The following is a 12892-nucleotide window of genomic DNA, read 5'->3' as shown; positions in this document are numbered from 1 at the left end:
GAAAAGAATGAGCAGAAAATTCTCATTCAATTGTGGTAACTTTCACAGTCATGCTTGTTTCACAGCGTAAGAAGGGCAGGACCATGTCCTGTCCACGTACTAGTGAGTGTGAGGATCTTCATGTAGCAGAACAGGAAGAGCTTACATGGACTCGTCCTCAGAGTGGACGGCACAGGGATTTCCCTGGTGGTTAGATGCCTGAGCTGGGGGACCAGGTGAGCCCAGCTGTTCTCCCGGTTTGAGAACGCCTGCTGTGCAGCCCAGGCTGGAGGACACAGCCTGAACTCGAGGACAAGGAGCCTGCAGGACAGAGAAGAGAAGGCTCTGAACAGGTAGCTCCCAAACACTCGTTTCTAGTGTGGGAGGTCCTAGGAGGAAGGGGAGACTCTGGGGACAAGCGGATGTAGCCCAGCCTCATCCGGTGCTGGCCTTCGCAAGGACTCACACTTGAACAGACTACGGTGCTTGTTTGTTTGTTTGTTTTAATGTGAATCTCTGTGAAAAGAGTAAATAGAATAAGTCAGGTGATAAATTCGTAAATATTTGGGACAAGCCCACGGCACTCAGAAAAAGGCTCTTTTTAGCCTTGGAAATTCATCAATTTAAATTGATCCACTGAAACTGCTATCAAAGATGGCCGAGGTTTTCTCAATACTTGGCTACTAACATCACATCCAATTTTTTTTTGGTTTTTATGAGCCATTCCTCGTTCCAAGTCCCAGCTTGAACTTGGAGATTAATAATGGAAATTGTTCTGGAGTTTTGGGCTTTGGAAGATAAAGCAGCTGCAAAATTGGTCGGTGGGAAGAGCAGACGAAGTGCTCAGAACTTGGGTTCAGGTCCTGGCTGTGCCGTTTACCATCCATGTAACCTCAGCAGAGTCCTGTCCTCTGCTCTTTATTTTCTCAGCTGTAAACAGGCCCAGGCATGCCCGTCTTCAGGGGTGATAGGAGTCAGCGGTAATGGTAAGTGAAGTGCCCAACCTGGGTAGGTCAAGTCTCTGCGCTCTCCAGGGCAGTTATATCCCGTCTCGCCCTTTGTTCTGTTGCGGGGTGAACTAGCCTCTGCCCACTCAACATCTCTGCTTCTGGCTCTCCTTTGCATCCAGGCACTGCCAGCTTTAGGGTTAATGCTTACAGGCAGGACCTCATGTTCTTAGAGTAGATGAAACTTCATTTGCTAGCCAGACTTTTTTTTTTTTTTTTTCTTTTTAAGAGATTTGTCATCAGCGATAGGTTTTTAATCTCTCTGAGCTAGGTGGATTACTGTCCATTAAAAGTAGAATAAACAACTTGCTTTTGTGTTTTCTGTGTCAATCAGAACTTAATTTCTCGATACCAGAGCTCCTTGTGGAAGTCTATTTCTATCTGTGATCCAGCTGTGTCTTAAGAATCACTTTTCCCCTTGCGACACAGACGTGCCTTGGCTGGAGAGGGTAGACCCAAGAAGACTTGGCAGGGCTGTTATCACTGAGATCAACATCTGCTACTCAGGGCAACAGCAGCCCAGAGGCGGAGAACAGGCCAGGGGAAGACATCAGCCTCCTCTCCACACTCCCCCGGGAGCCACAGTCCTGTTCAGAGTTGCCACCAAACTTCCTTGGTGCTCGTTAGGGCACCGCTCTTTCCTCCCTTAGGTCATGTACAATTTTAAACTGGGGGTTGAAAGGACAGGGTGGGGAGGAAGGATTTTATTATGTTGTAAACTGCACCATCCTGTTAACTGCCGGAGGGATGCACGCGGAGTGTCCTTGCACTGTTTTAAATGGCATTGTCATTGTGGCGAGACCGTAATCTTGGATCCCTTGAATCTTTTCCTAACGACTTTCTGACCAAACTGCAAAGGCGGTGCTGACCCCGATGTGGTTTGAAGCTAGCGCCATACCAGCTGCCACCCTCTCGACCATCTCCTCACCCTCTCCTGTGTCACACTTGGTCTCAATCTTCCTCTGGAACCTCAGCCATAGCACACCCTTCGATGACTTGAGTCCACACAGCCTCTTTACGTGCCGGCCTTTGCACCTCCAGCTGCCTTCATTTCCTCTTCAGCTGCCACGTCCTGATCCTCGTAATCCCTAAGATGACACCACGTCAGTGAACCTTAAGCTCTCCATATCCTGTCCTCCCTGACCCCCCTGACCCTCACACCTTCCTCCCGTTAACCCTTTATTTCAGCCTCAGACCTTTCTAATCCCTCTTTCTTTCCCAGACTAAAACGCCATGGTTGATCACAGCGTCCTCAACTTCCCATCCTGCTTAAGGCTGATGAAACTTCGCCCGTGGCTCAACCCTCTTCCATCTCCACGCTTCTGAAATCCTGGGATCTGCTGGAGGAAACACAACTCATGTACGTAGATTTTCGTCATGCCTTATTCCTGCTTTCTAGCATCAGCTGGGTGTTTATTGTCACTTGACAATTCTTTTTGCTTGTCCTAACTCAGCTCCCTCCTCCACCATTTTGGCAAATTCTCTAAATTACTTTCTTCAGAGTCCTGAAGAAATCCGCTCATCTCCATCTCCGCGTCCCTCGGCAGCAGCCCCATTCCGTTGCTTTCCAGTTTAAGGAGATTGACTGAGAATTTATCTCCTCACATGCCAGCTGTCCCTTTGCACCGTGTCCCCTACACATCGACCAAGAAGCACCTTCCATTCGCAGACCACGCAGTGCCACTCCCGGCGGAGCCCGTGTCCTCTGCCTGTGCCCCTCTTGTTCCTCGGATCCCTTCGCATTTACCTGTCTTCTCCCGTGGACCTGCCATTTCCCCCAGCTCTTTTCCTTTGGATGAAGTCTCTTCTGGTCCTCAAAAACAAGGCTCCACCTTGACCCCGTCTCCCTCCAGCCATTGCCCATCCGTTTTCATTCTCAGCTAAGCACCCTGAGACCATGTCTGTCTTAATGATCCCTACCTCACCCGTTCAACCCGGCACCGTGTCTCCGGCGACCTGGTGATATGCCCAGACATGTGACGACTTCTGCCCTTGTTGACATCGCTGCCTCTCTGTCCCTGGGACTCCGCACTGGGCTGCCTCCGCCATCCTCCTTTCTCCTCAGCTCCTCGCTCCTGACTGTTGCTGCTCGTGCTGCGCTGCTTGTCCTGTGCGCTGTCCCAGGCTGTCTTTATCAGTCACCTGTGCGCCGACCATCCTTAGCTTCGCCCTTGCTCTGGACCCTCTCCAGATCTCTAAACCCTGTCCGTCCTCAGCGTCCCCTGGCCTCTCACACTCACTGGGTCTCCCTGGCCTTCTCCCCCTTTCTCTGCCCTCTTTCCCTCCAGCCTTGGTCTCTCACCAGTCACACCCCACATGCCCAGGACTGAAATCAGGAAGTCATCTCAGGCTCCTCGCTCCCAAACCCCCATGGGTAACCACCACGTCCTGATACGTTTACCTCCTAAATGTTTTTCCCTGTTCCTGCTGCTGCTGTCCTCGTGTCAGCTCCAGCTCCCTCTCACCTACACCTTTGCCGACCAGCTGCTCTGCCTGCCTCCAGCGTTCCCTCCCCAAGCCTCTCCCGGGTTTTTCTGGCATGCACGTGGGACCACATCACTCCCCTGTTCAAACTCCAGGGGCTTCAGCCTTGACCAGCTCCTTGGCCAGGCACCCCTAAACTTCCGGCCTCATTTTCTGTGCTCCTGCAGCCTCCAGACACAGGCACATGCAGTTCACACCTCTGTTTGCAGACTATTTCCTCTGCCTGAAACATCCCTCCCCACCTCAAACTTCCTCCTCTTCCAGATCAGCTCAGGTGATGTCTCTAGGAAGCTTTCCTTCGAAGAGTATTTCCATAGCGTTCTGCCTGACCACAGTCGATGTTCTTACATTATAATGAAAGTGTCTGTTAATGTTTCTGCTTCCCCACAAAACTGCACATTGAGGGCAGGGACACACTCTCTCTTGCCTCCTGTTCCCAGAGGGTAGCAGGGCCAGCCAAACGCCCATCAGCAGAAATACCCGGTGATGCTACTACCTACAGCCTCCTCCACGCCCACTGCTTGTAAAGTAATTACAGGACCCTTAGCTGAGCTCTAGGGAAGCTTGGCACAGCAGAAAACATGGAAGTTTTGAAATCAGACAGACCTGGATTTGAGTATTTGTTCCATCACTTATTAGCTAAGTCATCTTAAATGACTTTCTTAGCCCCTCTGGGCCAGTGTCGTTATCTGTACAATAGGAATCTTACTGTTCGAGACGGCTGTAAAGTTTGAGTGCAATGATATGTATGGTGCTCCTGGCATGCAACAGGCAGGAAATAAAATTCCTCATCTTTTACTGTTTTTCTCTCCCTCCTGCTCCATTCTGACCCCCTCCCCCGACATCCGGCCTCACAGAAGTTTCTTTGTGGTGAAAACGCCCCTTCATTTTCCTCGCTCTTTGCCTTCCTCGTCTCCCCCACCTCCCTGCTCGGTTCAGGTCCTGCCTAAAGGAGAGCCCAGGTGCTGCAGTTAGAAATGGCCCCTGGCCTGGTCTCCTGTTGGCCCCATCGGAGAGAAGGGGAAGAGTCAGACCTACTACTCAGTCAGCTGGCTTTTAATTACTTGTAGATAGTTCCTGGGTTGGAAGCTTCTGGAAGGCAGGGGTGTTTCTTCTCCTTTTTTGTAGCTCTCCATGCTACAGGCATGTAGTTCTCCGGGAACTCTGAATTTTAGCTTCCTTGTCCTTCAGATTATTTGAGTAGTATGAATTTGCAAGCAAAGAAATGTCTGAAAATTAGACACAATTCTAGAAAACTAATTTCAAACAGTGAAAATTAATCAGTTTGGGAATTAGTTTATAATGTGAAGAAAACAATATTGCTCACGTCAAACTACATGAAAAGGATGTATATGTCAATTATTTCTCAGAGGCATATTCAAGAAGAAAATCCTTTAAGTAGACTGCTCTGGAAAAATAATCTTATTTTCTCCTGGTCAGGTGAAGCTGACACAGTCCTTCACCCAGCCCTCTCAAAGCAAACAGTATTACAAATAAAATCCTGTTACAGCAGCTGCTACCGCAAAGGCCGCCCATATAAAAAGACCATCGCCTGTTGAAATAAATGCCTTATTGATTGATGCATTAATCCAAGGGTAGCAGGTAACATTGCTATTTTCATGTTACAGGCAGATAGAGGTCTTTATAGATTTGTTCACACACACCTCTTCCAGCCTTTGAGCCCCCTTTGTCTCCCCCAAAGCACTGACTTCTAGATGCAGAGCTTACTTGATGGAGTAGAACCAGTCTACTTCTGGCTTCAGCCTGAAGCAGGTAGCCCTGTCCAGCACCGAGTTCATTAGAACTCACCTCCGTCGGGTTTTGCAGGCTAGCCACTGCTCGCTGTCGCACGTGGATAGCTGTTAAATCATACTTCCTCATCCTGTATTTGAACCGTTGTTTTTTTACGATCCAAATTTAGTAACTTACATGTTATACATACCAAATGTAATATGTAAGTCTTCATGTTACTAGATACATCTGTCATACGACCCGATGGCGATGGGGAGGTGTCTCAACTCTGATCCAACATTTCATCCTGCCAGCGTAATGGCAGCTAACTCTCACATAGCTCTTATTTAAACTGGGGTTGTATCATAAATACCTTCTAGAAACAACCTAGAGAAACGGTTGCGTACCTTACTGTATGTCACGTGAACGAATGTGTACAGCTCTTTAACAAAACGTATGGAGTCTCTGTGGCGTTCACTTTGTTTCCTGGTATCCCGCTACTCAGTATTCCCTCCTTAGCCCCATTTTTTTAGAAGGTAGCAATCAGCTCTCTTGTAGGATGAACTCCCTTAGCTTGAGGGGATAAATTGGTCAAAGAACCACAGCAATCTGTCTCCTTTAACAGGTGACTGATCTAAGAGGAGCGTGGGAGAACGCAACCCAGCTCTGGCCCGTGAAATGCGAAGGAAAATATGTTACTGGAGAGGCTTCCCTTCCCTGATCAAACACAGATCCTCAAGAGACCCTGTTCTTCCTTCCTGCCCCCAAACTGGTGTGATGGCTAGGGCTGTGGCAGCCATCCAAGACTGTGAGGAAAAGGCTGGGAGAATTGCAGTCAAGGGTCAGGCACCGGGGTGCGAGCTGCCGCTACCGCAGGGCTTCTCGGGTAAGCCGCCGTGCCTGGGTTGGTAGACTTACTGCCGCAGGCCAGGCGGTCAGCCGCTCCCTCTGCGAACAGGAGGGGCGGGGAGTGGGATGGAGGAGGGAGGACATCAAAGGGACAGTTACTCTTCTGTATGAAGCGTCTCTTGGTGATTTCATGGTCTGTCCATATGGAATCCATGGCATATTATAAAGCCATACGTTTTGTATATAGTGGTTTTTAATTTTGTAAATGGTTTTAATATGAAAAAGTGCTATGATAAAATAATAAGCAAAAATGTAGGATATCTGTGTGTATAGTATAATTCCAACTTTTTTTGGAGGGAAAGGTATGATAATGTCAGAACAATGTAGTTTGCTTCTGGGAACTAGGATTTTGGTGGTTTTTTTATTGTCATAAAATCCACCATTTTAACCATTTTTAAGTGTACAGTTCATTGGCATTAAATACATTCACACTGTTGTGCAGCCGTCACCACCATCCATTCCCAGAACTCTGCATCTTGCAAAACTGAAACCGTTCCCATGACACACTAACTGCCCGCCCCGTCCCTGCGACCCTGGCACCCTCATTCACTTCCGTCTGTGAAGTCGACCGTTGCAGGAACGCGGCTCGTTTAAGTGAGTCACGCAGCTCTGTTTGTCCTTTCGTGACTGGTTTGTTTCATTTAAAATGTTCTCAAGATGCACCCATGTTGTAACATATGTCAGAATTTCCTTTTGAAGGTTGAACGATGTTCCAGGGTGTGGATGGACCACGTTTTGCACATTCGTTCGTCCTCAGTGGACACTTGGGTTGCTCGACACTTCAGCTGTCATGAATAATGCTGCTATGAATGTGTTCTGTTTTATGATCAGAACAAAGGTAGCAAATTAAGAAAAGCTTGTGGAAGCCTAATCGCCTATTTTGAATTTATGCTTTTTCCCTATGTTTCTTTTTTCATCAGATCTTTTGGATTCTTTAGCCAACTGTGACATTTCCCTACCAGAAGGAAAAATTGGAGTTGGAAGCTTTCTCACTGTTTGAAAAGCTACTAGTAGTGAAGTGGTTAGCTGTTTTCCTACTTCCTGCTCTGCTAAAGAGTGAGTTCTTTAACTTCTTGTCATCATCCAGTTATTCTCCATCTCTGAAACGTCCCCAGCGTAAGTCACTGTCCCCATAGCAAGTCACTGTCTCCATAGCCCCGGGCAGGTCTGCATTGTACTCTATGTCCTGTTGGACTCATCAGTCCGTCCCCCCAGGAAACTACACAGAAGACAAACAGCAACGGATTCAGCTCACTGAAGAGCCAGGTCACTCATGTGGCGGCCACCCTGCCAGGTCCCCAGAGTGCAGCGATGACCAAGCCAGCCGGGTACCAGACACTCTTCATGGAACCTCTTGTCAGGCGGTGGAGGTGGTGGTAGAATTCACTAATTTGGGGGAGTCATAGGATTTATGCCAGAAGAGACCCTAGAACCGATTTAGTCTGACCCCCTGAGACACCCACGTGAGGTGTCGAGACTGTTAGTAAGGTGAACCGGAAGCACCTTTTCTGTTCCCATCCTGGTTGGCCGTCGTCAAGACTCTCTTACTCAGCCATCCCCAGTCAGCTGTTAGGCTCTGGTCTCTTCTACCCCAAAGCTTCCACTCTGCAAGATATCTCTCTTGCAGTCACACCAGATTTTCTACTGTGACCCAGATGTGCCTGTCCCTCCTCGCCCCTCCTTCCCCAGGGTCTTTCTCCCCAAGCTCACCTCTGGATGCTGGGTCCTTCAGCTTCCACCCGAAATGCCACCATTTCAGCCTGACACAAGCCCATCCTCTTGAGCAACTGCGGTCTCCAACCAGCGTGGGATACGTGTTCCCCAAGCTTTGGTCTTTGAAGGTGCCTGCAGGTATATGTTGAAGCCTCCTCCTCTTCCTGCCCCCCACCTCCCCCTTCCTCTCTCTTTGAGGTTGTAGATTCTCTTTTTGTTATGTGAACATGAAGAAAGCAGGATACACACTCATTAGTTAATAATGGTTACCTTAGGCAAGGCAAGGGAGAGAATAAATGCAAACCCACCTATTGAACCCTGAGCAAGTGCATGAAATGAGAGGCCCCAAAGCCAGGAGTAGGAGGAGCCGTCCCCCCGCGTCTGGGTCACTGGGAAGCGGATCGAGAAGTGTGTCGAGGCTCTTCCCGTCACAGCACGGGACACAAGTTGGAGACGGCTTCCAGAAGCACGGTGCCTCATATTTACAGCGCACCGAGCAGCTCTTACACGTGGGAGAATGAACGAAATCACCCCTGGTGTCTCACTGTCTGTTAGTCTGTGGCACCGTCGCCTACTGTTTCCCTTTCTCCCCTTTTCCTCCTCATTCTTTTCGTATCTTGTCCCTCCCGACTTCTTCCTGTGCTTTCCATGTTCGTCACATTTCCCTTTCCCATCCTCCACGTCTTCCCTTCCCTGCTTCACTCAGCTCCTTCCTTCTTAATGTAGTTAGTGTATGCATTTCACACTTGTCTTGCTTATCTTATGTGTTATTAACGGAGCCAGTAGACGACTTATGGTTTGGAGCTTTTTCTCCCTAGAAAAATCGAGCCCATGTTATTCTTTCAACGGACTTTGATGGATTTTTCTCCCCGTGAATCGGTGATGCACAGGAAAGCTGTGAAGCATGGGCCCAGGGCGGACCGCAGGAGCCTGGGAGCTCTGCGTGAAGCTGAGCCTGGCCCTCGCGCACCCTCCAGTGCTTTCACCCTTCCCCCACCGCCCACCCACTGCACAAAAGGGCTCGGGTCTCTGAAGCTTTTCTCCGCCCGCCCCCAGCCTCGGTGCTGGGAGGGAGATGGACTGGCTGCTTCCAGGACTGTAGAGACCCGCAAGGTGAAAACTGTTCCCAGACCCGCAAGGTAAAAACGGGGCTTCTGGGTGGAAATTTGGTTCCTTCGATCCAGTGCCTGAGGCTGAAGAAAAGTAGGCTTTGGCGTGTGCAGGCTGTGGATGAAAACGGCTCTAATAAAGCTGACCAGTGACCAAGTAACCTCACAGGGCGATCCCTCATAAATCCCTAACTGGGCCATAACGGTTTTAGGAAAAGATTGATCTCTGCCTTGAGCAAGACCGCCCATCGGGCATCTAGTTAACATACCCTGGAAATGCCAGAGTGATCCTCCCTCAGACCCCTCGGAGGCGTCACCAGCCTCAGGAGAAGGTGCAGTCTCAGCTGTCCTGCACTCGTGTCCCGCCTTGCCGTCTCCACCTTCACAGAATCTTCCTTACTTTCCCTCCTTAATGTCAGAGGTATTTAAAAAAACCTGCAAAACTCATTCTCAGGAGCATTTGAGATCTTGCTCCCTGGCATATGTTGTCAGTTTGGCTCAGATAAACTCATAAAAATCCTCTGCGGGTTCGGACGTTTCTCACACCAACAGATGGATGCAGCGTGTAAATTTCAGGCTGCCGTTAACGTTGGCAGCAGCAGCGCCAGTTACCCGGTTACTTTTGTGCCCCCGACCCCCATGCGCTCTTCTGGGTGCCGGAAGGCACTCTACGGCAGTGATCACACTGCTCTGACCCCGGGGTCACTGCCGTGCTGCACATCCTTGAACTGGGCCATCCCAGTGGTGGCCGGCTTCTCCCTTCCCAACCTTGGCTCCTTGTGGTGGGTCCACCATTCCCGGATCTCTGCCCCATTGTTTTCAACCTATCCATGATTTTGTAAGCTAATTCCATCCATTTTATCCCTCGTCAGTTTCAAATATCACCTCTGCAGAGAGCCTGCTGAGGACTGGATGTTTGTTTCCCCACCCAGAATTCACGTGTGGAAACCCCATCCTCAGTGGTATTGGGCTGGGGGTGATGAGGTTACGAGCGTGGTACCCTCGTGAGCGGGATCAGGGGCTCTGTAAGAGGCCCCAGAGAGCTCTGCTCCCACCTGTGTGAAGACAGGAACGCTGTCCCCGGACCCCACCATGCTGGCGCCCTGATCTCAGACTGGGCTTCAGAACTGTGAGAGAGAGATACCTTGTTTATAAGCCACCGAGTGTGTAGTGCTCTGCCACAGCAGCGGGACGGACTGACGCTGAGCCTTCTTAGCGTGGAGCCGTTGTTACCCTTCAGTTGCCCCACAGAGTCACAGTGTCGCTCTCTGCTGGCAGGGTGCCTCTTCCTCTCCTTACACCGGAAGGTCCTTGAGTGCAGGCACTGTGTGCTGACCATGCCCCCTACCGAGCACTCCATGGTTCCCCGCTGAGCACACGGCTGCAGGCCTGCTTGGGCCACACCTGTGGGACAGCACTTCCGGCCTACAGGCCTACAGCTACTATCTGGAACTCTGCAGGGAGGGCGGAACCGAGGCACTGGCCCCGCCTCCGCCTCCTGTCATTCCAGCCTGTAGTTTTCACCGTGCACATGCCCGGGGTTGGCTTAAACTGGCTGGACCCCTGCCTTGAATCAAGTCACTGGATGGTTTACAAGGTTCTAACCCCACAAACAACTCAAACCCATCTCGGAATCCAGAAACTCTGTCAGGACCTGGCTCACGGTGACTCTACACTCAGCAGATTTCTAGGCCTACCTCGGGGACAGAGTGTTAAGTGAAGCCGCCGGAATCTACATCAGCTTCAAAGTTGTAAACCACGTGCATGGTCTTTTAGAGTGCAGAGGCTGTCTCTAGGTCAAAGGAAGGCGGGGCAGCTGCCAGATTTGCAGGGCAGACATACGGAGGGGACTTCCTGGGGCATTTACTTCCAGCACGGGCTTCATGACGACCTTGAACTTTTGGTGGACAGTCAGCCCGGACAGATTATGGGGAGAAGGCGATTGATGCCATGAGCAAGCGAGAAACTGGGTGACCCATGCTCGCTTGTGGGCTTGCGGGCTGGTGGCTTTGGACCTGCTTTTGGGGCCCAGCTCTGCCTCACCTGGGAGTGGCTGGAAATGCCGCAGGGGTCCCTGCGTGTGATTGGAGGGAAACCGATGATGGGCTGGCGTTGGCTAGTGCCTCCTTCACGTCGCTGGTTCTTTGCTTCTATTGCATCTTAAATGCTCTCCAACCTGGAAACCGAAAAGGAGGAACATACTCCGTTTTACTCCTTAGCTGTTCGACCTTAGACAAGCGATCTAACTAACCTCTGAGCCCCAGTGGGGAAAGAGGCCTGGCATTCATGAAGCAGGCTGTGTAATGCCCCTCGGCTTGCCGCCCTGACCTGGCAGGCCCCTTACCTGCTCTGTGAAGAACACCAGCACGTTTGCGTGGAAGCCCAGAGCAGAGGGAGAGGGGTGAGCAGTAGCCACAGTCAGACCTGGATGCTTATCTCTGCTGCTACATCTGTGTGACCTTGGGCAAGTCCCTCCTGGGTTGAGATGGACTTATATCTATGAGAGGTACCAAAAAAAGTCACAGCGTAGCCCATTTCTGCTAGTTCCTGCGTGGGCTTTTTTCTGTAACTTGCAGTAGCACCCAGGGGTTTAGGACCCAGGGTGGGGAGACAAGGAGCTCTCCTCAGCGGGACCAGGACAGGCTCTGTCCAACCTGCTTCTGTGGTTGGGGTCACATGGTTGGGGTAACTTAGCTTTTGAGCTCCAGGAGACAGTGACCTCTCTTTTACCCGGTGCCTTGTCAGAGTCAGCCAGAGCACAGAAAATGCAGGAAATGGTTCTTGACCCAAACATGTGAGTGGTGGTGGGCAGGCGGGCAGTTGCATGGAAGTTAGGTCAAGCCAGGCCCAGCAGCTGTGTGAGCAGGTTCTGTGCCGTGGACAGGTGCTACTGCCTGCTCTGGTGAGCTGTGGTGGCAGGTGCAGGGAACTTTGCTGGGCAGTGATGGCTGGACCTGGCTGGGGCCCACTCAGGATGGGGCTTGCAGGTGGGTGCTCGGTAAGCCGACGTGGCTGGTAGAACAGCACCGGGGGGCAGGAGGCAGAAAGCTCGGGCGAAGTGCTGGGAAGAGCAGAATGGGGGGAGTCTGGAACTGGGGGGACATTGTCTCCAGTGCACCTGGGGTGGTGGCCACAGCCCAGCTGGCTGCATCAACCTCAGGAGAGTCTTCTCTCGGAAGCACGGGCACGGAGAGGGGATTCGGCCTTGGTTCTTACACCAGAAGGGCTTCAAGGGGCCGTCGCCTGGGTGCCAGGTGCCTGTCAGTCATCCCAAGGGCTTGGGCACCATTCCTTCCATTTGAAGCAGCTAGCAAGTGACAGAGAGTTCAGCTCCATTGCAGGACATGGGTTTTTTCCTCCCAGTTTTGAGTATTACAAATAGGAATAAATTGCTTTTTCTTTTAGATGGTTTTCAGGAGAGCAATTACAGGATCAAAGCATAGGAGGGGCATTTTCATAGATCTTGACATATAATTATCAAATTTCGCCCCAAACAGGGCAAAATCAACTTACAAGGCCAGTTCACCTGAAAACAATCCTCCTTCCCCCATAAGCACTGCTGCACCCCAGAGGCTGTGTCCTGTCCCAGCCATGACCCTCTTCTCCCTGTAGGTGAGTCCAATGCAGGGTCCTGTGATACAGCCGGGGCTTTGACTGGGATTGCACTGGATTTAGGTATCACGTGGGGAGGGGCACTTCCTTATAATAAGCCTTCCAACCCATGAACATGGTATATCTTGCCTTTTACTGAGGCCTCTTTATCTCATAATAGTTTTGTGATTTTCTCCAAAGAGTTGGTGGACACGTTTTTATCAAGAGGCCTGTGTTTGAAGTTATTGTAAATAGTTCTTACATCATTTTCTAATTGTTATAGCTAGGATTTTTTTTTTTTAACGTAGGGGTTTTATTACATGTTGATTTTTTATCCAGCAACCTTATTAAACTCTTGTGTTCTAGTAA

At 50.5% G+C, this 12892-nt stretch overlaps 2 long non-coding RNA genes across 5 annotated transcripts in view; both read left to right on the top strand.

Moving 5' to 3' along the window:
* Positions 1 to 12892, top strand: part of LOC120619690 (uncharacterized) — a 16875-nt gene extending 3983 nt beyond the window's left edge. Inside the window, exons 2-4 of one of the 4 annotated variants that reach the window (XR_005657604.1) lie at positions 2209 to 2346; positions 7031 to 7166; positions 7266 to 12892. This is a non-coding gene — a long non-coding RNA (uncharacterized LOC120619690). Of the gene's footprint in view, positions 1 to 2208; positions 2347 to 7030 lie in introns of all 4 variants that reach the window. The other 3 variants (XR_005657603.1, XR_005657602.1, XR_005657601.1) reach the window with 3 other exon arrangements.
* On the top strand, positions 5930 to 6999 carry LOC120619692 (uncharacterized). Its single transcript, XR_005657606.1, has 2 exons — positions 5930 to 6087; positions 6553 to 6999. It is a non-coding gene; the product is annotated as an uncharacterized LOC120619692 (long non-coding RNA).

The sequence above is a fragment of the Pteropus medius genome, unplaced genomic scaffold (assembly GCF_902729225.1).
Source record: "Pteropus medius unplaced genomic scaffold, Ma_sr-lr_union100, whole genome shotgun sequence".
NCBI classification, from domain to species: Eukaryota; Metazoa; Chordata; class Mammalia; order Chiroptera; family Pteropodidae; genus Pteropus; species Pteropus medius.
The sequence above is the reverse complement of the archived record's forward strand: the minus strand, read 5'-3'. Positions and strand labels throughout refer to the sequence as shown.